This window comes from Terrapene carolina, unplaced genomic scaffold (assembly GCF_002925995.2).
Source record: "Terrapene carolina triunguis isolate 2854851 unplaced genomic scaffold, T_m_triunguis-2.0 Scaffold68, whole genome shotgun sequence".
In the NCBI taxonomy this organism is placed as follows: Eukaryota; Metazoa; Chordata; order Testudines; family Emydidae; genus Terrapene; species Terrapene triunguis.
In genome coordinates, this window is record NW_020664419.1 from 21070697 (window position 1) to 21096101 (window position 25405).

General features: G+C 44.5%; 1 protein-coding gene and 1 long non-coding RNA gene across 2 annotated transcripts in view; one reads left to right on the top strand and one right to left on the bottom strand.

The window, feature by feature from the left end:
• The window catches only part of LHFPL3 (LHFPL tetraspan subfamily member 3), a 416025-nt gene that overhangs the window by 378341 nt on the left and 12279 nt on the right, over positions 1–25405 (top strand). The window lies entirely within an intron of this gene.
• Positions 1–25405, bottom strand: part of LOC112112547 — an 83542-nt gene that overhangs the window by 19309 nt on the left and 38828 nt on the right. Inside the window, exon 2 of the long non-coding RNA XR_003369657.1 lies at positions 19468–19831. This is a non-coding gene — a long non-coding RNA (uncharacterized LOC112112547). The remainder of the gene's footprint in view (positions 1–19467; positions 19832–25405) is intronic.

Here is a 25405-nt window from a genome sequence, read left to right on the forward strand (position 1 = left end):
GCTTTTTGGCAATTCCCCCCGGACGGGGGTTTGACTGCCGAAAAGCCAGACATGTCCGGGAAAAAGAGGACGTATGGTAACCCTAGGTTACATGTCGCCTCTTCTGCCCCACCCATCAGCCCTTTACATGCTCCCCCTCTCACTGTCCTCTCCCTGCTTTGCCCCTTCATCTGCCCAACCCTTCTGCTCCTCCATATCCCTCATGGTGGGACACGTCCCACTCCCAGCGCTATGGGGAGAACCAGCCCCTGGTCAGAGCACTCAGCTCACCAACAGCCTGGCTGGCAGGCTCCTTCCTTCCTCCACTGCCTCTGGCTGGGCTAGCGCCCCGGAAAAGCCCAAGACCCTCCAGCCCAGGGTGCTGGCCAGGAGGAGCTGAGCCCTGCATATGCCAAAGCTCCACACAGCACTGTCACGGGGAAGCCCCTTCGCCCCTCAGCTAAGCTCTGGAGTGGCATGAGGGAAGCGATTTCCAGCCTGTCCACAGCAGCCCCCCCGGGCAGGGGCTTAGCACCCTCTTCACCCGCTCCCCCCCCAGCCCTGGGTCCTGCCTCCAGGGAGCATGGAGCTGCTCCGTCCCCTAGGCACCCTCCCCTTCTGAGCCACCTCTCTGGCCAGTTTGCTGAAGCCCCTGCAGTCAGGTTCCCTGGGCCCTGGTGCACAATGCATCCTTAGGGCTTAACCCCTTCCTGCCCGTGCTGTAGCTGGGGGACAGGAGGCAGCTGGGTTATGTCAGTGGCCAGCAGCAGCCTAGAGGTGTTAGCTGCCTTTCGACACTGTGTGGGCAGAAAGGGACAAGCTGCTTCCGGTGGAGGATGGGGAAGAGATGAGCTCTGCAATGACATGGGCTAGTCATCCCTTCCCCCCTCCTCTTCCTCCGCTGCAGCTGGAAGCAGCTCCCATCCCTTCCCTCCCTCACAGTGCCAAAAGGCTGCTGCTGGCCATGTTCTGGTGTGAACCCTGGCAGAATTCTGGGAAGGGGGGCATGTGACCCTGCATGTCTCCCCCCCAAGTGTTGCCTCGGGAAGACACGGCACCAGGTACCAGGAGAGGCGGGTCCATCCTGGGGGCCCAGCCAGGCATGGGGGGCAGAAAGCGCCAGGCAGGGAGGGTCAGATTGGTCAGTCACCCTCCCTGTGTGAGAGAGGTGTACAGGAGTGTGTGTGTGTGTGTGTCACCCCCTCCCCGTGTGAACCCTAAAGCTTTAAAGATAAAAAGGTAAATAAATAGAATCCAACTACGCAGTTTTTCTTTTTAACAGGGGCTCAGTCAACTTGATGTTAATTTGAACATTTGTACTGCGTAGTTCTGATTGCCACTGAACTCACTTGAATACGAGTAATTTTACCAGGTGTCCCATATTCAGCGTAGGGAAATATGGTCATCCTATCCCGTGATGGAGAATCTGTTACATCCTTTGTTTGGTTGTTGCAGTGGTTAATTACGAATTAATTATCCTCACTGTTAAAAAATGTGCTCTATTTTGAATTTGAATTTTTCTAGATTCAAATTCCAGCCATTGGATCTTGTCACAGTTCTGGCCCTCTTCATTTGTTATGTTATCTGCCCTACAGTCCAACAAGGGTCAGAGTCTCATTCTGGAGCATAGTGCTTGGCTAGTTTCCCTGTTGGTACTAGCTGCTAGTGGGCAGGGTCATGGGCCCTCGCTTGCCCTTTCAGTGCCTCTCTGACATAGCCGTCCAGGTACAGAGAGGGCAGCATGTTACACTCTCTGACAAAGTGGCAAAGAATACCACCCTGGTGTGTGCTCCCTGGGAGCCTTCAGGAGGAGTTGCGGCAGAACCAGCCCAAGTTCCTCCAGGGAGCTCCCACTGTAACGCAGCTCCTATATACAAGTTCCCCTGAGACTGCCAAGGGCAGAGTCTAACCCCAAATTAGGCCTCTTAAAGGATGAGTGTAGAACTGTAGATTGTATCTTGGATGTAAGGTCCAAATTAGATAGCAGGATTTGTCAGAGTAACAGCTGGAGCTACAAATCTGGCAGCTCCATCAGATGCATCTAAAGCAGCTCTAAGGGAGTGCTTAGAAAGATCTTGTTGAATAATGCCTTTGAATAACTGTCTATGAGACTCGTGCAAAAGGTTTAGTGAAGGCAGCATCCTGATTCACAAATCGTATCTGGAAAACAAAGCTTGGTAATTAGCTCTCCTCATGAAAAGTGCTGCTGAGGAATAAGCTTTGCTTTCCCAACGGTCATGCTTGCTCGACTCTTTATCAGGAGAAGCAGAGTGAAACCTCCTCAGAGATTTAGAACTGTCATTAGCCGCAGCTAGAAGTCTGGAGAAGGATGGGTGAAAAATTAACTAAAGTCTTGTTTACATAATTGATAGAATCATTCTGGTTTCTTAGCAACAGGAAGAAAAGAAGCTGCTTGAGATCTGAGCTGTTTGGTCTAATGCAACAGGCCATCACTTTTCATAAGGGTCACTTTATTTTTATCCTGTAGCAGCTAAAGGTTTATGTTCCTTCTTAGGCATGGAGGACTGAAGCAACTCTGCTTCTATTGCCAAATAATTTATGAGCTCCTGAAAAGCTCTTATACTACCAGGAAAGGAAGCATCATCATCAGACACACACAGTCTACTGAGGGTCATTGCACCAGCTAGAGTGACCACTGTTGATGGCATTGCACCAGACACTGTGTAATTAAGTTCCCGAATCTCACTCAATCCTGTGAATCCACAAATCTCTGGGGTGGCCCCACAGGTGGTGCCAGATGGGGTGAGAGCATGCATCCCTTCGGACGTCGACAGAGAATTTGAGAGCACGGTGTGCTGGAGTGTTTTTGCCCATCTTGGTGACATGACTGAAGAGCATGTAATGCCACTTTGGAATATAATGAGCTACTGAAGGAAGGCCAGGTCTCTGTGAGATTATGACATTTCACACACAAAGTGAAACCACTTTATGCTCAGGATCTGGTGCTGACAGCACATATGGATCACCTCGAACTGCTCCAAATCTGCTTGTAAGAAGGTCCAGGGTTCTGACCCATATAGCAATGCAGGTAGTACACAGGTTTGATAACTATTAAACTCAAGACAAAGACATTTTTGTGTCCATAAGTGACACGTGGACTTCATGGAAGAGGTGATGAGACCTATTTGTCGAAGAACGTTTGGTCTATTGTGACCATTTGAATCTGCTTGCATCCCAGGCAGATGATCTCATCAATGCTTTCTATGGTACTCGAACCCACATGCACCCGGGGTTGTGTTGGCCCAGCTCCAAGATTCTGGACCTTGGTCTTCACCATGAGACATTGAACCCCATAGAGCAGGCAACGTCTTGGAGACCTTGAAGGACAGGACTGAAATTCTCTGACTTCTCCACAAGCAAGGCAGCATTGTCAGCGTAGTCTTGGTCAGTGAATACTCTTGACTGTCCTTGATTCCAACATGTGGAGCAGCAAGTCCTAATAGCCAGTCAATAGTTTGACAGAATAGTGCCAGGGCAAGAATGCATCCCTGCTGCACCCCGGAGGTTGTATAGAAATGCAACTACAACCATGACCCAATGAGCACTCTCATACCAGTACTGGTGTGAAGATCATGCATCAGATTTAGCAGAACATCTGGAATGCCAATTCCTTTCAGTTTGAGCCAAAGCACTGACCTGTCAATTGACTCAAAAGCCACTTTGATGTTAAAATATGTCATGTGAAGTTGTTAGCCCAAAACAGTTTAACTATGGTTTACACAGATCAGAAGATGGGCTGTCTGCAGATCCCACCCCTCCCGCATCTATCATCAGGTGATTTATTAAGACAGAGGCAGAATAAGATGTAACACACAAATATTTATTATGCCACTCGTCAGTAAACTAGACAAGGACCCCCTTCAGACAGTAAACAACATAAGGAAGACACACTCGGTTGTTAACAGTTACCAGAGCATGAAGTTCAGAACCCTTAAACCCCCTTAACCTATGGATGTAAAACAGAGGAAAACCACAATGGGTATTACAATACCATATCCTGAAGACAGGGACACAATGACAAAAACTCAGGATACCGACAGGGATAGTGGTGAAAATCAGGGGTGCTGGACACCAAACAGGAACTCAGAAACTGGGTATTCTTCTCCCTCTGGACAGGTCCCCTGGGCAGGTCTTCTCCCTCAGGTAGGTCTTCAGTGCTTGCCCACGCAATCTCTGCTTGACCTCGTAGTCCAGTGCAAGTATGCGCTCACTAATGGTGTGTAGCAGTTGAATGCAGGTATGTTAATAGAAGCCAAGAATCCAAAGTCCTATGAGTCCTGGTCCCTCTGGGGCTCCTGGCAGCTAGCTGAACTGTGTGGGACACTGGCTGCCACTCAGATGGACAGCCCTGAGTGACAGGCATGCTACTCACTAAATAACCTGCAGTTGCTAGGCAGATTATGGCTGTCACATGACTCTAACTGCCCTGACCTTTCCCCTCCTTGATTTGAAAAAGGCTGAAAGGGCACTAAATCATCTGAGGAGAAGGGTATCCAAGATGGAGGCTTAGCTGTCCTTTTACAAATCCAAGATGGACATTACATAAAACAGGTCAGAAACAGATTTTACCCAACAAAGTGGGCAGTTAAATTCTTGGTACAACTCAGCTAGAAGCTGGAGGATAAGGCCATAGTCCATTGTCAACCACCCAACTCTGAAACTTGATTGAGGTGGACAACAGTATCTATTAATCAGTGGCTACATCCTGCCAAGCAGAATATGAGCTAAGACCTTTCCAGAGACCAATAACAATGAGATTGGCCTTTAGTTGCCACACTTGGTGTGAGATCCTTTGCCCTTGTACAGGAACACTATGATGACATCTTTCCATTCTGCTGGTACTTTGCCTGATGCCCATGCTTTTCAGAACAATTGCTGCAGGCTGATGCTCACTGGTTCCCAGGTGTCTTTGAGCAGTTCAGGAGGAATTCTGTCAGGACCAGCAGCATGTTCATCCATAATTTTTGGATGGCCTTTCATACTTCCTTGAGTGACAGAGGGCCAGTGTTCATCCCTCGGTCTGCAGCCATGCCATTTTCCAGGTCATGTAGCTCTTGCCAATTGTTAGTAGATGTGTGGTTCAGTAAACTTTCATAGTGTGTTTTCTATCTGTCCAGAACCTCATCCCTTGATGAGCAGAGAAAGCCATCTGGTTTCATGATGGGAATGTTAGAAGACTGTTTATAGCTACCAGCCAGGCACTTGATCGCTCTGTATGCAGGGTGGAGACTGCTATATTTTAAGCCATCCTCTACTTCATCAGCCAGGGAGTTAATGTGGATCTCCTGGTCATGTTTTGCCATGGGCCAGAAAATGCCTTTCAGCCATTTATATTCATGGACAACTCCCTCCTTGAATTCATCTGCTTTTTTATTAATATATCACAGGCCTCTTAGGAAAGCCAAAGCTTTTTTCATGACCATCTGAAGGCAATTGTTTCAACAGTGGCATGTGATACAGTGTTATGTATACCATTCCAGGCAATCTTCATGTTGTCTAAGGGGGCACCCAGGTTATGTATGTGATCCTCAATGGCCTATGTATATTTCACAGCTTCAACAGGATCCTCAGATAGACAGTCCAGACATTGTACTATTGATGGATGTCTGGATTGGGAGGAGATGGAAAATGCAGTGAGAGCTGAGTAACAGCTAGTCTATGGTCTGAGTTTGCTGGTGCTTCTGCACCACTGAAGACCCAGTGAAATTTCACTATGGATCGATTTCTGACAAGGTTATGGTCAGTTTCTTTCATGGCACATCCATTGTTTGAAATCTAGGTCCAGTGATGGTTGTTAAGGTTCCTAAACCAGAAGACCATAATAGACAAGCCCTCAGTGGCACATAATATCAAAAGCTGGGTGGTGGTGTCATTTGGGGAACCCAACCCAAAGTGACCTATCATGGTTTCATAATCAGCTCGGTCTCAGCCAGTCATGGCATTGAAATCTCCAAGCACTAACCGTGTGTCATGTGGAAGAATTGACTTGATTTTTGCTGTTAGCTGGTGGCAGAATCCATCCTTTTCTACAGGGGGTGCATCTTCTATTGGTGCATAGGCCACGGTGACAGATAAGTGTCCACGATGATGCTGGAGCTCAGCATAGAGTAAATGTGGAGTGATGTGTTTCTATGTGGTTAAAATCTGTGCTGGGGTTATCTAGTAAGTGCCACACCCTGAGTTCTGTGTGACTCACCAGAGTGGAGGAAAGTTGTTCCTTCACAGTGACTTGATTGCTTTTGGCAGACAGGCTTCTGTGATGCCAGTAATTATGATCATGTAGCAGGTGAATTCTTTGACAAGAGCTGTCTTGCACCCAGTACTGTTCAGTTACACATTCCACGTGGTGACACAGAATGTGCTTTTAAGGTCCAATTTGGACTTCCAGGAAGTTGTGATCATCGGGTCTATGCCTTCCCTAAGTGGATTTGGCCCATGCATGCAGAACACTCCCCTCCTCTTGGAATCGGTAACATCAGGTCTTTATCCCTGGTGCTGTTGTCGCGGTCTGTCATGGCTGATTGCCCCTTCGTTTCACTCTGCTTTCTTGGGACTGGGGACACATAGGTTTTATTTTGGGGGACACCACTGCCCTTCCCAGGAACTCATCCACCAAATGCCATTGATTCCTGATTTTGAAGGCAATTGTTTCAGCAGTGACATGTGATATAGTGTTATGTATACCACTCCAAGCAATCTTCATGTTGTCTGAGGGGGTACCCAGGTTATGTGTGTGATCCTCAACAGCCTGTATATATTTCACAGGATTCTCAGATAGACACTGGACATTGTACTGTGGATGAACATTATGAAGAGCTGGCTCTTACTTCCGCCTTATGTGGTCCACACATCTCAGTCATCATTCACCCACCTTCACCACCATTGAGGAACTTGGCCATCATCCACTGAGTCCATCGTTGGCCCTCTCTCATTACCCTGAGCAGGGACCCTTATCAGGTACTACCAGCAGGAGCCAGGTAGTCCCAGTGCTTGAGTGGGCCGGGACAATGGCACCCTGAAGTAGAGCAGTTTGTGACACACAACTACCCACGAGCCTTGAAGGAGGTACCCAGGAGGAGATGGCAAATAGGCAAATGTTACTTTACCAAAGAAGATGGAAACAACCTACCTGGTCAGATTCTTATTTAGTAGGTCTTAGAAGTGTGATTACTTCACATGTGGGTAGGTTCTTTAGTATTAAATGCCAATATGGAGGGTTTACTCTATAATCTTTCATTTGAACACTTTTAACAAGAATGAAAAAGAATGAGCATGAGAAATTCCTGCACCAACATTCATGGTACTCTAAGCCACAAGACGCTGAATTCAGGGGAGATTTTAACCATCCTAGTATCAGTTGGGTAACAGCTACAACCAAATATGCATTATCGAAGAGGTTCCTAAATTATATAGAAGATTACAATAGGTAAGAAACCACAACCAGAGAAGAAGTCAACTTGGATCTACTTCTTAATGAAAGGGAGTAATTAAATGACAGTGACAGAAGGTTGGGGAAGTTCAGAACCAGTGATGATGAGCTACTTTGAATTCTGCATGCTAAGGAACAGATTCATTTTCTTGATGCAAATGTAACTGGCTGCTCTTTCTGCATAAGGTATGCTCCTAGTCTGTTGGGAGATGCATTGGCTGACAATACAGCAGGGATAACGAAATCATAACATTTTCAGTCTAGTTGCTTTGTGATCAGCGCTTTTAACTCCTCAAATACTGGTTTAAGTCTGTCTTCCTAGTGACCAGCAACTTCATTCTGCAGCAATTCCCTTAAGCAAAACCACAGAGAGATTTGGGGGGAATTTTCCCAAATAGTTTCATATCCTCATCTCTGTAGACCTACTTTATGTCTTGGAGAAGACATTTCAAATATATATGTTTATCTGGATTAGTGTTTAAATCATATTTGCTCTATTTATGTCCAATGCAAACACATTGGTTGTGCTCTCACCCATACTATCATTCTCATTAGCATATAGATAGTTACTCTGATACCGGTACCATGATATGTATCCATACTCAGTTCTTATGAGTCCCTGTCTTTTAAAAAAAATACCATCATCTACAAAATACTACCAGAAATATGTCTTGAGGCTAGAAAACATTCTGCAGGTTTCATTAATCAGGCTCAGACTGATTTAGGAGAACGTAGTCTCTCAGACCTAACCTGGCCCACTTCAAATACATCTTACTCTGGTGAGATACAATAATGGGTCTCTGGCCAAGTATTTCTGCATTTCAGGATAAAGCCCTTGGGCCATACCCCCTTTCCCTATGAGCCCTCTTGTTTCCTTGGTCACTAATCATGTCTGCACCTATTCATAGGAGTCTTTCCTAATCTGATCCTGTGGCAGCTGCTCCTTTCAATCTGCAAGAGACAATCAGCCCTAAGGTAGTCATGTTGCATCTCATTGTTGCAGGCTGCATGTACTTCCATCCAGCTAGTAAGAATTTAGCTCCTTCTCATGGTGTTTTCTCCCGGCTTTCTCTTTCTCTCTCCTCTGTCAGGCTGTGGCACATCTTCATAAGTATATCAGCCACAGATAACTGCTGCAGATATTTATCTATCCTTAATTGTATGAATTCTTCAAATATTGACCATATTCTGGTTATAAAATCAATGTGAGTAAATCAGAAATTGATGCAAAGTAATTGTGACTGAAGTGTGTTAACACTAATACTACAGTTTGCAATCATAATTACAATATATTTGCTTTTTAATTACTATCTGGCTTATTTATCTCCATGAGAGAGACTTCCCAAGAGTGTCTTTCTCACTATAATGTTTTATTTTTTCAGAAAAATGCAGCCATTGAGCAAGACGGAAATTACTTCATTATTATTTAAAATGAATTCGGCCTGTCAAAATGAGCTCATTGCCTTGCACAATGCTTCCTTCTTAATTCAGTCTCAGCCTTTCTAGCAATTGAAATTCTGTACTGAAATGGTGTACACAGTAGGCTTTTTTTATTCATATTAAACCTTGTTTTAGGAAGATTAAGGATGCCTATATATTTTTGAATAGGGCACATAGTTATGGAATAAGTTTTGAGGCAGACTAAAAAGAATGTCTCTCTTCCATAGGACTTGTAAACTGCTTTGCTAGCTCAGAATCAAGCTGTGACGATGTCTAAGGGGAACAGAAGGACTCTGCTGCCTGACCCTGCAGGTCTTCAGATTTTGCTAGCTCAGGATCAAACTAGAAAGAAATATTTCCATATAAATAATTGGAATGCTAGCTATTGCTGCTCTTTTTTTCTTAGAATAAGAAAGAAAAAAGTGAAAAGCAGAGGAGGAGAGAGATGCTTGAAGAAGATATTGAAGGATATCGGAAGATGAAAGCTGAGAGGGAAGTGCCTTGCCCCCTGAGGAAAGAATAAAGAAAATAGGGGAGGTTCAGGGAGGCGAGAGATCCAGCTGAACAGGAGTCTGAAAGCATTGTGGTGTGTCCATTTGGAGGGAAAAGAAAGGAAGGAAGAACCAATAAAATGGACTTTCAAACTTGCCAGATCTGTGATTCCAGCAGAGTTAAACAGTAAGGGCCAACTCCTTGGGCCCTTACTTGGAGCTCAGTGGTATCTTTAGAGCACTTTGGAGCAGTATGGAAACTGAATACACCTTTTAAGGTGGTTCAGCACACCCTTCCCTCGGGGGGCCAGGAGGAGGGGCAGAGCCTCTTTAGGAGCATCCTTTCACTCAGGTGAATACAAGTTCTGCTGCTGAGGGTGTAAGGTTCCTTGTTCAGTCTATCCCTTGCACAAGCATGCAGGAATCTGGCCCTCAGTTTTTGTCTTAGCCAATGTTAATTTTGTCTGTAAGGACTTTTTGGTTTGGACATGAACAGTTTCTTCAGGATCTAGAATCGAGGGGGGGGGGGAGGGAGGAGAGAAAGAAAGTTAAAAAGTTCTTCCAGTTTCAAATTGATTTTCTCAGAACTTCATTTAGGTTTGTCTGTAATTGGTCATTGATTTGCATGTGCAGAACCTTAGCAAGCAAGTGTTAGTGTGATGGGAGCATTGTTGTTGTGGAATCAACTGAATGTTTTAGAAACTAATTGCTGGTTTGCCCTCCCTTCTGGTCACTCTACCTAAAGAGTGCAGCAGAAAAAGAAGGGGCTGAGTGACAAGTCATTGAAAAAACTTCCATTGAGGGAGACCGAAAAGATTTATCTCCTTTTTAAAATGAACAGTAAGGAGAGATGATAGGATAAAGGTATACAAAATAATGAATGATATGGAAAAGGTAAATCAGACTCTCTCTCTCATGTAATGCAAGAACAACTGCAAAGTCAAAACTAAGAATAGGAAATACTTTTGCACACACAAAATTAGCCTGTGGACTCACTGACACAGGGTATCACTGTGGCCAAGAGCTTAGCAGGTTTGTAAAGAGTGGATATATATATGGATAATATAGACCCTCAAGTCCTGAACATAAACCAACTTCTAACTAACTGAATTAGATAGAGGCTTACCCTGAGCCAGGCTATCCCAAGGGTTTCCTTGCACTTTCTTCTAAAGCAGCTGGCCATTGCTGGAGATGGAATGTAAGAACATAAGAACGACCATACAGGGTCAGACCAGTGATCCGTCTAGTCCAGTATCCTGTCTTCCTCCAGTGGCCAATGCCAGGTGCTTCAAAGGGAATGAAAAGGACAGGGCAATTATCAAGTGACCCATCCCCTGCTATCCAGTCCCAGCATCTGGGACTCAGACAGGATACTGGACTAGATGGCCCAGTGCTCTGATCCAGTCCAGCAGTTCCTATGTTCCTGGGAAAGTTTTTCTGTTTACCAATAGTTTTGTTGTGGAAGAGCACCCCCACTTCAACTGCTGTGTTTCTGCCTCCTCCTACAAATGCCATCTGACACTGGCTTCCTCTAGCAAGGAATATTTCCTTCCCTGTGTCACTCACGTTTTTTATTCCCCAAAATCTCTAGTTTCTAAGCAACAGTAGGTTACAAAGTGTAAGTTAAATAATGCCCCAAAAGGTTATTCAAGCGAGCCAGAGGCTCTACAGTCCCAAAACAGAGAGTTGATATTTGGCCTGGACCCTCAAAGGGAGCGAGGTTTGTAATCTTATAAATTTTAGCCCAAGGGTTAGGGTACTCCCCTAGAATGGGGGAGATGCTGGTTCAAGTCCCTCCTCTGCCTGAGGAGAAGGGAGCGGAACATGGATTCCCTACATCTCAGGTGAGTGCCCCACCGCTGGACTATAGAGTGAATCTCACTCTTTCTCTGGCCCAGATAATATTTAATTAAAGTGGAATGGCTTCAACAAGAGACACCACACCAGAATATCGTATAGTCCAGTGGTTAGGGCACCCACCTGAGAGGTAAGAAACCTCTATTCAAATCCCTTCACCTCATCAGGTAGAGGGAAGATTGAACTGGGGTCTCTCACATCCTGGCTGAGGTAAGGGACACTGCCTCCCGTGCCCCCAGGCTGTTTTGTGTGGAGTCAGGCATGCTTTGAGTACATCTACTGGATCCGGCCCTGCAGGGAACAGAAACATTCCACAGCCTATATCTTCCCCTAGCTTGCGGATCGCACTGGGAGTTAGGCATGAAATAGGGATTTGGATGCCTGCCTGAGGCAGCAGTCTGAATGCCCAGAGCCAGAACCTTAGGCATGTAGGGAACTTTTACAGTCTGAGTTTAGGCGCCTACAGGATTAGGCAGCAGCTGAGCAGGAGCTATCTGGATCGCAGTGCTGCCTAAATCTGGGCTTTAGGCACCTAAGTCCCTTTGCGGATCAGGCTCTTTCTGACTTGCCTGCTGCCCAGCCTGAGCCACCCTTAAGGGGTGGGAGTCTTTAAATTCCAGTTCCCAAGCCCTCTCCAGTGCTGCTGCCTTGCTTGTGCTGCCTACCGAGTACAGCCACTCCAGTGATGCTACAGATTTAGAAAACTTCCATCCATTCAGTGGAAGTACTGTATTTCTTGGGTTTGTTTCTTAATATAGGGACAACTACACTGCAATTAAAAACGGCAGCTGGCCATTGTCAGTTGACTCGGACTAAGGGACTGTTTAATTGCAGTGTAGACATTCAGGCTTGGGCTGGAGCCTAGGCTATGGGGCCCCGCAATGGGGGAAGGCCCCAGAACTCAGGCTTCAGCCCAAGCCCAAATATCTACATTGCAAATAAACAGCCCCTTAACCCGAGCCCTGCAGGCCTGAGTCAGCTGACAAAGGCCAGCCACTGTTGTTTAAGAGCAGTGGAGACACATCCATAAAGCCCATACTACTGACCTGACTCAAGCAAATAGTCACATGTAAGTCAGTGGTATGGATTTTGTTGTTGTTATTTACTGTGCAAGTGTAATTGAGGACAGAGGTTGTTCTTATTTCACATCTTTTAATTTTTTATAATATATGAGTGTTACCCTCCACTTAAAATACTTTCTGTGGGGGAATTGGACAATACAGTAGAACCTCAGAGTTACAAACACCTCGGTAATGGAGGTTGTTCATAACTCTGAACAAAAGTTTATAACTGAACATTGAATTAATACAGCTTTGAAACTGTACTACACAGAAGAAAAATGCTGCTTTTTAACCATCTTAATTTAAATTAAACAAACACAGAAATCATTTCCTTACCTTGTCAAATCTTTTTTTTAAATTTTACCTTTATTTTGTTGGTAGTTTACATTTAACACAGTACTGTACTGTATTTGCTTTTTTATTTTGTCTCTGCTGCTGCCTGACTGCATACGTCCGGTTCCAAATGAGGTGTACAATTGGCCAGTCAGTTCGTAATTCTGGTGTTCGTAACTCTGAGGTTCTACTGTATTTCATATTTTGTATTTACAAACATTCTATATGTCTCAGTAAAAGTTGATGATTGATACATTTTGGATTTTTTTTTCATAAAGTCAAGGAGCAGTGAGAGGGAAAATTCTGTGTAATTCAAGTGCCTCTAGTAGTCCAGGACAGGTGCAGATGGATAACTTTGTGCAAGCTGTCAATCCCCCTGCCAAGGAGATATCTCAGTCTTGTGGATTCATCTGTCCAGTCCTGAGATGAAGATGTGGCTTTAAATAGAGTCAAAAGAACTACTGGAGCTAATGCACAATGTGGGGAAAGAATACAGGAAACTTTCTTTCTCTCCCTTGAATGTCTGGGCACAGAACAGTCACAAACCCGTTGCTGGTATTCCCTAACAAACACAAGGTAGAGCAAAGTGCTCACAGCACTAAACATGCTGAAGGAGGGCGTGCAGACCAGAGCCAGCTTTGGGTTGAGCATGTGTTACATTCAGTCCCAGGGGACAGCACTACCCATGCCTCTGGGAACACTGGAGTCACCATCTGCTTCTTCCCTGCAAATGCAATACTTCCTAGAACTACTACTGCTGTAGTGTATTTCAGTGCCCCCCTTCAAGAAACCGTGACTTTAAATACTACAATCTGACTCAATGTATGACAACCTATTCCTGTTATATTAGAATCTTTCCATCTCTTTGCTGATGCATATTGATCAGAAAAACGATTCTATACTGAGCCCTTTAGGGTTTGTGGGCAGAAGAATACAAGATCTGGAGAAGAAATATTACTTCGCTATAAGGAAAATATACTGATAGTTCTAATAAATTGATCTTGCAGAAGCTTATCACTTACTTGAAAAAGAATGGACCAGATCCTTGGCCGTGTTCTGGTTACTTTCACCTCTCAAATAATGCATAGCAACCACAAGCCAGTTCATCCCGCACCCCATATTGGAAGAGGGTGTGGCTGAGGCAAAGGGATGTGGCCAAAAAGCCATTTTGCTAAAGTATTCCCTGTCTACCAGGATGTCCCCCATTGTAAGGAACTATAAGAAGTCAGACATCATTCAGAGCAATCCTGAGGTTGTTCAATGTTATGTCAAGAACCAATCCAAGTCCTGGCCAGCACTAGGATCTGAGAACCACGAAGGTGACCTGAACCCACCCAGCCCATCTCCTCCTCCACTATCAGCATCAGCATCACCTATATCAGGCATCTCTCAGCCCCAGCTGTGGATCAGGACTAATACATTTTGGGGGCATACAGCCTAAAACTTTGGGAATCAAAAATTTTTTTTTTAATTTGTGGGCTTTCTGGTGGTAATATGAAAAACAAGGACTATCTAGACTTGTTTAAACAGTATTTAGAAGAGGGTTTGGATATTTGTGAAGATTCTTTTCCTCCTGTGGTTAGAGCAGGGGTCGGCAACCTTTGGCACGCAGCCCAACAGGGTAATCCGCTGGCGGGCCGTGAGACATTTTGTTTACATTGACCATCCACAGGCACAGCCCCCCGCAGCTCCCAGTGGCCAGGAACAGCGAATCATGGCCACTAGGAGCTGTGGGGGGGCCGTGCCTGTGGATGGTCAATGTAAACAAAATATCTCGCGGCCCGCCCGCGGATTACCCTGATGGGCCGCATGCCAAAGGTTGCCAACCCCTGGGATAGAGCTTTCTTCATCCCTACCTAGCAACTTCTTTTTGCTACTCAATCATCTTTGACTTCTGTTTCAGGAGCAATGAGTCATTTCAGACTTTCGAAACTCACCTGGATTGTTACTTTCATACTTACATCTGTCAGGGTGTGGATTTTAAGGTTTGCTTAGCAATTTGCTGATAAATTATTTTGGGAGAGCAAAGTGTTGGCTTTTCCAAATTTAACACAAGTAACTATGAATCATCAAGAACATTTTATATATGATATCTGAGGTTAAACAAATTAGGGCTGGATTTTAAATGTTTTATCTGCGTCAGCATCAAATTATATATAAAAAGCGATATTTTTCAAATCAACTGGTGGATTTGTTTTTGCAGAATAAACAACTTCTTCTAGCAGTACCAAACTATTGTTTAATGAAGAATCCAAAATTTGAGAAATTATTATTGTTGAATTTTTAAAGTATAAAAAATATTTCTTGAATTGTCTCATTTTATATTTGTTTGGAATTAAATTACATGTAAAGTTAGTTCTTAATGCCACTTATTTTGAAATTAGATGGTATTTGTATTGGAATGAAATGATTAGTGTGTGAGTACCATTGCCCTCCAGTGGTTGGAACCAGAACTTCCCAATTGTCTAGGTCTAGGATACATTAACAGCTGCTAATGGATCTTCATCTTGAGCTCAACCGTTTGAGGGCCTGTGCTTTGGGATCAGGATGATCTAAGTTTTATCCCCACTGCCGCAGTGAAATATGGAGTGTCCATGAAGCTCAGGTTGGCCACAGATTCATATTCTGTTGTTAACAGTATTTCTCAATGGTGTCATGAGTGCACATTTTCTCTTTTTTTAAATAATATTTTATGTAATTGTCATAATTTTAATTATGTTAAAATAATGTGTTGCTATGAGATCCTCAGCAACTTCCTGAATTCAGCCATCTGCTGAAACCAGAACACCAGCTCCGTTACTACCACATGCACTTAATACAAAGAATGGGTATTTGCTTAAAACAATTTCTTTTAAAAATATTTCTTCCTGACTGTAATGCACTATGTGATGAATTGCATTAGAAATATACTTATGTTTAGCAAACAAATGCTAATGACAGCCTGCTATTAAAAAACAGAAGATAATGTTGCTACAGAAACAGAAGCCTTGGGCATCTTTCTCTTGCTAATTAATGGAAATAAAACCCTCATGCCCCTAGCCTATATCCTTGTGAGAGAAAGTGCAAGTACCCATATGCAAGTTCCAAGGCTTAAGACCTGCAGTTTGGAAAATAATGTACATCAGTGAATCATAGCTCGTCTTCTAAGGCTTTAATACCAATATAACTATTGCAATTAGGGAGTGTGAGATAGAGGTAGAGATATAGTACCAAAACTGTTATACCGGTACAACCATTCCCCTCTCTTCCCTCCACAAATTCCCCATGTGCCATTCTCCTATTCCCTTCTCTTTCAGGGACTTGCAATCTCTTCACCCTCTGCCTCATGCCAGGGGCTCTGTATCTCCTCCCATTGTCCCCTCCCCTATAGCAGGCTCCCGCATTCTCCCCCATGCCAGGAGTTCTGTGTGCGACTCCACTTGCCCCTACCCCTCCATGCTGGGCTCTTCAGTTTTGGGGGGGCCCGGGGCAAAATCAGAAACTCAGGCTCCCCCACCCTTGAAAAAAATATTAGCACTGAGGGGAAGCCTGTTGGCTGAGGAGTGGGGTTTGGAGTTGGCAGGTCACTCATCCAATATTAAACCAGACTGTCCGGCTTTTCTAGGGTTTATCCCTCGTCCAGTACTCAAGACAACACCAGATATAGTTTTTTCCAGTATAGGACAGGGGATGCCATTTTCAAGAGCACACCACTCTGCCCCTGCCCACATTATCTCACATGCAAGGTCACGCCAACGAGGGGAGAGGAGCAGCATGCTCTCCAAAATGGCACCCATTCATGTGGCGTGACCTTGCACACACACATCACATCGGTGGGGGTGAGGTCAGGTCTACAGAGGTGTGGGCTCACACCATTCCTGGAAGTACCAGAATATTCGGTATTCCAGGAACATGTGAGTGGCCACCTTAATTTGGAGAGTGAACCCACCTTGCTCCCCCACAGCAACAGCTCCTGCCCCATGGGGCTGAGCCTACCTCCCCGTTCCAAGAGTTGTGACCTCAAATTTGCCATTCACCCACATTTGGCCTGGCTGCCCTCCCTCCTTCCCCCACGCCCTCGTCATGATGGAGGGGAAGCCAGGCCAAACCTGAATGGCACTGTGACCCGACATACCAGGTCACAATGCCATCTGGTTGGGGGGACCTCTCAGACAGAAGGCCCAGGACAAACTTCTCCTTTTTCTCCCTCTCTGGGCAGCCCTGACTTCATACCAGGGGTTCTGGGTGCCCCCCCTTCCTCCCTCTGCCACATGCCAGGACTCTGGGTGCCCATCATTCCCCCATTCTCTCCATTTTCCCCTTTCATCCATGCCCCCTATACTAGGATCTTCCATTCTTCCCCCACCAGGGCTCTGTATATGCTCCTCATTTCCCCAAATTGAGGGGCTCTGTATATGCCCCTTTCCCTCCCATCCCCCTTTCCCCATGTCTCCAAACCGGTCCCCATTATCCCCCCAGCCAGGGGTTCTATTTGTCCTCTAGTCTCCCCTGCATGGTAGGGGCTCTGTGTGTCTCCCTTACCCCCACCACTACTATTTTTGTCTTTTCTTTCTCTTTCAGGGTGTCCCCCATTTTCCCCTTTCATTTGTTCTGATTTTCACCAAAATCAATAGGGTTCTGGCCATTAATGCCTAGCACATTCCCTGACATTTTGGAATGGATCCGTTACAGAGTTCAAAGGTTATAATGCTACAGACAAACAAACAAAGAAATGCCATTGAGATGATTGTTAGACCATGTCTACATTTCAAACTTGTGTTGACTCAAGTTACATCAGCATACAGCTGCTGCAGTTATTACATTGCTTATGTGCATGCATACTTGGCTTCTTGTGTCAGCAGTGTGCGTACTGACCAGGAGCGAATGTATTGACTGTGGTGCACCATGGGTAGGTATCCGACTGTGCAACTCGCCACTGTCCAGGTCACTGTCTTTTGGGAAGTTTTGGAAATGCATGATAGGGCCGAAACAAGTCGTGCAGGGGTGACTGGGAGCATGGGGTCAACTTCCCAGTTTGCAACTGTCTCCATCCCATAATGTCATCTATAGCCCATAATTTTTGCACCTTTTTTTCAAAATCCCATAAACCCATGTAGCCCTCCTTGCTGTCCCCGCCATTTCTGACCGAAACATGGAGCCTACACAGCTCTCCATTATTGTCGTGAGCATTACAAACACAGGGCACATGAACCTGCAGTATTTGCAGAATCGCAAGAAGAGCCGTGGGGAGCTCTTCTAATTGATTCCTAGGAGGACAGATTGCTGTGGGACACAGCAAGATCCAATTCAAGGTTGGTGGTGGCATTCATAGAGCAGCTGCAGATGGTGGAGTGCCACTTCAGGCCAAAGAAACAAGCACTGACTGGTGGGATCGTAACGCAGGTTTGGGAAGATGAGCCATGGCTGCAGAACTTTCCAATGTGCAAGGCCACATTCCTGGATCTGTGTGCCAAGCTTGTCCTAGCCCTCCAGTGCAGGGACACCAAAATGAGAGCTACACTGACAGTGGAGAAATGAGTGGCAATCGCACTGTGGAAAAGTGCAACACCAGATTGCTACTGGACAGTCGGGAATCAATTTGGAATCAGGAAATCCACCGCGGGGGCCACTGCCATACAAGTCTGCAGGGCCATTAATTGCCTCCTGCTATGCAGGACTGTGACTCTCGGCAAAGTGCAGGACATAGTGGATGGTTTTGAAGCTGTGGAGTTCCCTAACTACGGTGGAGCAATAGATGACACGCATATCCCTATTTTAGCACCAGATCACCTAGCCACAGAGTACATCAAAAGAAAGGGCTACTTTTCTATGGTAATGCAAGCGCTAGTGGATCACTGAGGATGCTTCACCAACATCAATGTGGGCAGACATGGGGAAGTGCATGACGCTCACATCTTTAAGAACCCAAAGCTATTCAGAAAGCTGCAAACAGGGACTTTCTTTCCCGACCAGCAAATTACCATTGGCAATGTTGAAATGCCAGTAGTGATCCTGGGCAACCCAGCCTATCCTTTGCTCCCCTGGCTCATGAAGCTGGACACCGGCCACATCAACAGCACCACGGAACAATTCAGCTACCCACTCAGCAGGTGCAGGATGACAGTTGAATATGCCTTTGGTCATTTAAAGGGACGCTGTCATTGTTTACTCACAAGATTGGACCTCAGTGTGAAAAATATCCAATGGTTATAGCTGCCTGCTGTGTGCTGCATAATATCTGTGAAGCAAAAGGGGAAAGTTTCTGCTGGGACAGAGGGTGAATCTGCTGAATTTGAGCAGCCTAATACAAGGGCTATTAGAAGAGCTCAATGTGGAGCTATAAGTCTCAGGGAGGCTTTGAAAGACCATTTTAATAGTGAGCCAGCGTAGTGTGTGTTGTAGTAGTGTGTTCTTCCTGGCCCTTCTCTTTTGAGGCCTGGTATGAGTCATATGATGATTGCTGTATATGTAGGACTACAACTATAGCATTATTAATGCACCTATTAATTTTGTTTGTGAATGAGCTTATGAGTTGTGTGATATTCTGGACTAACAGGTAACTGGTCACTTTCAGAACTGCTGAGCACCAGCCAGCTTGTGTTGTGAACTAACAAAGATGAATTATGTTCCAAATAATAGAATTTTATTCTGTAACAAAATCTATGCAAAAAAAAAACCCAGGCAATTAAAAAGCAAAACCATTTAAAACTTAATAAAACTTTATAAATTAAGAGAACAGAACTTATGAAGGGGAAAGAACATTCTCGTCCCTTTCAGCTACGCATACACCAACCGTGGCTTTCACAGGTCAGTGTATGTGAAGCTGTAATTGTCTTTAATGTCTCCCGGGGTGGAGTAGTAGAAATAGTGCACTGACCTCTGATGCCATGTGGAAGGTTGGGGGGCTATAGGGAGATCCTGATATTGTTTTCTCTGTGGGCTGCAAAGCAGGTGAGTCCTGCAGCATCTCTGTTTGTTGCCTGAGAAGCCCCGTTATGTCCTGGTGCATCTCCCTCTCCTTTTCCTGCCTGGACTGCTGAACCTTTCTCCTCTCCATTCTTTTCTTCTCCAGCATATCTGCAGTGTTCATCCTGCAAGCCCCATGCTCACTACCCGATGCAGCACTGGCTTGCAGGATCTCCTTGAACATGTCATCTTGCATCCTCGTCTTTCTCCTCCTTATCTGGCTCAGGCATTTCATGAGCGTGCAGGGGAGACCCTGGAGGCCATAATGGCAGCAGCTGCAGATAAAACACGCAGAGGTACCATTGTCAGTGTATTTACTATGGAAAGTGAAATTTAAGCTGCTGAACTCACTCCACTTGCTCCCCAAAAATGTTAAGGACTACGTTCTCACTTCTCGGTTGCATGATTCTAGTCGTATAGGGCAATGGAACTGAATACTGGTACCGTTTTCCACAGGCCGTGGTGATTTTAGCTGCTATCTATTCCTGAGGGTAACAAAGGCAGAAAGAGCACAGCACTCAGCTCCGTATGCTGCTAGCCTGTGTACTGCAATGGTGCCTGCTGAAGTTATCGCTGAGTGGTGTGGGAAAGTGTCCTACCGTGGTGGAAGAAACAAGGCAACCTTCCCAGAAACCTCCAGCAGAGGATTGCAGAGCACCTCCAGGAAAGTTTCATCGAGATCTCTCCAGAGGATTCATGGAACATCCCTGTGTACATAAACAAACTGTTCTGCATGCCCCACCCCACCTCAGCCTCCAAACCACGTACCTCTAGAGCAGAATGAAAAGCAGATAGCAACTCTACCTCTCTTGGTTGTACCACTCCCTCTTCTAGCACGAATAAATTAATGATTAGGCAAAAGATGTGTCCTGCTATCAGGGGGCATCCCTGTTATTTAAAATTTAACTACATGCTTATCTGAGATTCCTTCCCCTGCATCAGGCTCACCCATGCTTGACTGGCAGGACTGTGATGAAGTTGAGAACAGGTCCTGGCTCGCTGCGCAGCTAGATCTCCCTGCCGCCTATCCCCCATACCATACTCCTCCTCTTCCTTGTCCACAACCTCCTCCTCCTCACTGTTCATGGCAGGATGAACATGTCGTGGCTTGTTTGGATGTTCAGGCTTCTTAAAAGCACCAGGTGACTTTTAAAAATATGTTTATAATTAAAATGATTGACAGTGATTGAGCCAAATTTAAGTGAAGACACGTGCACAACTAGGTCTATGGAAGCTGCCTTGTGTTGACCTAATGTTGTAGTGTAGACCACGCCTTAGACGCATGTCTATTGTGCCCCAAACCCATAATCTCTGGGGCCTGGTTCTCAGACTGTTCCCCTTAACAACCTCTGCCCCTGTCTTTTTATATTGAGCCAGAGTTTTTTGTTCTCTCAGCCCACAGGTTTGGACTGGCTGCCCAAAGCCAGTCTGGAAAGCTTCACAGGGGGTCGGAGCCAGAGCATCAAAGTGAATGTTTCCTGCATTGTCTTCTCAAGTGTTTGGGGAAAAGTGTGTATCAGGAGCCTTTCCCCTTCAGGAGTGCATTTCCTGATAACCCTGCTAGTGAATTAACTCACACAATCACTGTCAATCATTTTAATTATAAACATATTTTTAAAAGTCACCTGGTGCTTTTAAGAAGCCTGAACATCCAAACAAGCCACGACATGTTCTTCCTGCGTAACCCTGCTCCTCTCGTCCATTCCCCACTCCCTTTCCATGCATTGTCTCCCCTGTGATGTTATGTGTTGAGCAGTAGGTTGTAAACTCTTCAGAACAAGGGCTGCGTTGTTTTTAACCTGCATCTAAAGTATCTAACACACTTGGGTGAGGTATAAATAAATAATAATGAGTCTTTCAAATATTTGTTAATTATTTTCAATGGGGTTTTTTTTCAGTTCCACAGGGGATCCACTTATGGGGCTAAAATAATACAAGATCTGCTTTCTCACTCTGCTTTAATTCCTGGGTGACAGAAATACTATGAAAAGACCAGCTCCTTCTTTACTTTGGCCCCATAAATGATTCTGTGAGGCTAAAAACACCAACACACTCACAGATACTGAGCCATTCAGGGTATTTGGATTCTCAGAGCCCTAGGGTGTTTTTCCTTTCTTTTCCTTTCTAAATGCCCACGTACCATGGTGATAGGTGCTTTGGAAATGCAGCTAGTACTATAGAAGTGCTGATAAGAATTCATGTCGGGTGCAATTTGTCTGAAGTTGATGGCTAGGATAATTTGGCCTAGTAAAATTTAAATTATTTTTAGCACCCAAAATTATGCTAGGCACTCCACAGGAGACAGATACAGCCAATCCCTGCCAAAAAGAATTTACCATCTCAATTTTTCGTATTATTCTCCAACCTTTTGTAAGAAAGGTAGGACATCGTTCTTTCTTCCTGCCAAAAGATTTTACAAGCTGTGTTCTAGCCCACAAAATGGAGCCATAAAAGTTCAGCCAGTCTTTATTCTGCATAAACCTGCTTTGTGTTCAGTGAGGACTAGAAACGATAACCCAGGGTGAGTCTGTGCTTATGGAGAGTGACCTCATAAGACTAGAACTTATACGATTGATCACAGAAATTGCAAAAACACTAAAGAAATTTCTAATAAATGTGTTCAAAGTGAAGTTTTTCTTATATAACCATGAGCTTGTTCTCATCTGTGCAAAGAAAAAAAAATCCCACTGAAAATGCCTGGTTAGATTCATAGCAGTTTTTGGTTTTATGAGTGGTGCTGACTTTGCTGATTTTCATAACAACCCCGAACAGTTTCTCAAGTGAAACAGATCATACAGGAAAATGTGGCTGGCAGCAGGTTTTGCTTGTAGGTTTTCAAAATACCAGACTAAGAAAACTAAAATTAACTCTTTATTTACTGGAGTTAGCATTTCCAGGTGCCAGACTTCAGCACTGACAAGGGTTAGGATGCTCAGGAGCTAGGAATCACAGCTGAAAAAGATCTTCCCATTGCTGCTTGTTTTGTTAAAATAACATTAAGAATCAATAGTTTATGCTCTGTCATGTATTTGAGTCATCTGTCATGTTTCAGCTTTAGATGAATGTATCTGTGAATTCTGAAATAGCACAAGAAGGAAGCTCTCTGTGGTTAAATTTTTCAGTTTAATTTAATTGCTAATCATCTCCAGCAAATAATTAAAATATATTATTATATTAGTACCAAGCAAATTTTACCCAATGAACCCAGAGGGAAATCCATCCATTGTAATGTTTGCCATTTTTGAGTAAATAAATCGACACAAATTACAGGTCCACCTACATGGAAACTCCAGAGCTGGTATTCTATGATGCCATAGATGTGCATTGTGCTTTGTGCTTTACAAAATGGATTAAGAGTAAGATCCAGTCCCAAATCCATGGTCCCAATCCTCCACGGGATCCATGCAATCAAACCCTTGCACCCATACAGAGTCCTACTGGGGTCATGGGTATGTCTACACAGGCCATTAAAGGAAGTTTCCCAGCCTGAGTTCACAGACTTGCGCTTGCAGGGCTTGCGCTAGCACTTCAAAAATAGCTATATAGACAGCTCTTTGACATTGCAGCTCGGGCTGGAGCTCAGATTTTCAAGCCAACGCCCACACACACTTCCCTAGGCTTCAGAGCCCAAGTTTCTGCACAAGCCACAACTTCAAAGTGCTGTCTACACAGCTATTTTAGAGTCACCCTGGGCTGGGAGGTTTGCGTCCACAAGATGTGTACATATACCCAATGGGACTGTGTACATGTGAAGGGATATGCCCATATGGATCCAGTTATAGGTTTGCAACCTAAGCTAAGAGAAGAAGTATGGAAGGAGATGAAAACACATGGAGAAAAGGGAGGGAAGGATGAGGCTGAAGACAAAATGATTGTCTGGTTATTAAAAAGATTAGGAGTGTAGTCAATTCTCATTATATTTTTTCAAAGCCCTAGCTCCTAGAGTCATGTGATTGTGTGAGACCCTTAGCTCTTTTTTTTTAAAGTAAATTTCTAGCCCTCATGGCTGCAGGAAAAAACCTTGAAAAATATGAGCCTTAAAGGCTCAAACACCATGAGGCAAATACAAAGATCCCAACATTTAGTTTTAGAATCTCATAATTTGTAAGTCACTCATGGTTTTGGGTGTCTGACTCATGAGTTTTGAATGGTTGGGGTAGGCATGAGTTAGTGGCATACATCTAGATGGTTGCACTTTTCTCCATCACTAGATACATATGATTATAATTTATCATTTGAGACTTCCTTAAGAAATGGGTTTTGAGAAGGGGCTTAAAGGAGAAGAGTGAGGAGGTGAAGTCAGCCAAGAAAGGTTTTCCAGGCACGGGGGCTGCATGAAAGAACACATTATGTTAGTCTCTAGAATTCACTTGGAAATGCTGATAGACAGCTGTATAATTGCAACATGTTTTAAGTTGTCTGTATAGCTTGACCACTTTTTGTAAGTTTATGCATAATAGGATAGGCCTGATTGAGGGTCCAAGATATCCAATAGCCATGCCCCTGTGAGAGTCCAGCTGCTTGTGTTGCTACCACCACCCCCATGTCCAGTTGCATTTATGGGATAGCATGCTGAATCCCAAAGCCCCCTTAATGCACATAGAGAGAGAAGTATGTTTATCATGGTGCTCACAGAAATCACTGATTCTGCAATGGTTTTCCATGAGCACCAAGATTATGTTTTTAATTTCATTGGGTTTAAAGTAGTATGCCTATCTGTCCTTCCTGAAAGAGGGTGTGAATACCCTAGTCCAGTTGGCCTGGCCCACAACCCAAATATTCACAGTGTAAGCTCCATATATACGCTCATTCTTCTCAAAGACTGTACTGGTCTTTGAAAGTGTGACCATTCACTTTTCTAACTAAAGATACTCAAACATAATAAATTTCAGTGTCTGAGGTAATGAACTATTTAATCCTCCCCTCTCGCTAGGATATTTGTGATCACAGATTTACTCATATGCCATTCACTAACAGAAGCAATTGACAAGGATTGTGACAACTGGCATATATTAACCCAGCTGAAGAACACAAGCCCCCAGTCCAGAGAAGAAGTGTATTATTATTATGTAATTATTTCAACACCAACAATATGTCCAGCCCTGTACAAGACACAAAATGAAGTCACCTGCTCTGAAGAGTTTGCATTCTAGAAAATAGATACAGAGAAGACCGGATGCACTGGGCAGCACACAGGAAAGAATAAGCTGGAAGGAGGGAAGGAGGGAGGTAGTTTGGGCATCGTGCATTGCTACTCTACTCAGCGCTGGTGAGGAGGCCTCAGCTGGAAGGCTGTGTCCAATTTTCGGCGCCACACTTTAGGAAAGATGTGGACAAATTGGAGAGCAACAAAAATGACAAAAGGTTTAGAAAACCTGACCCATGAACAGAGGTTAAAAGATCTGAGCATGTTTAGTTTTGAGAAAAGAAAACTGAAGGGGCATCCTGATAAAGAGTCTTTAAATACCTTAAGGGCTGTTATAAGGAGCACTGAGATCAGTTGGTCTGCATGTCCACTGATAGTAGGACAAGAAGTAAACATCTTTATCTGCAGCAAATGCAATTTAAGTTAGATATTAAGAAAAAATTTCTAACTGTAAGAGTAGTTAAGCTCTGGAATAGGCTTCCAGGGGAGGTTGTGGAAACCCCAGCATTGGAGATTTTCAAGAACAGGTTGGACAAATATCTGTCAGGGGTGATCTAGGTTTATTTGGTCCTGTGTTAGCGCAGGAGGCTTTATGATTTCTAGAGGTCCCTTCTAGCTCCACATTTCTATGAATCTAGTGTGTGACTGGACCTGTAGAAGAACAGGTCATACTTACCCAATGCTCCAAAATCATCCAGTATTG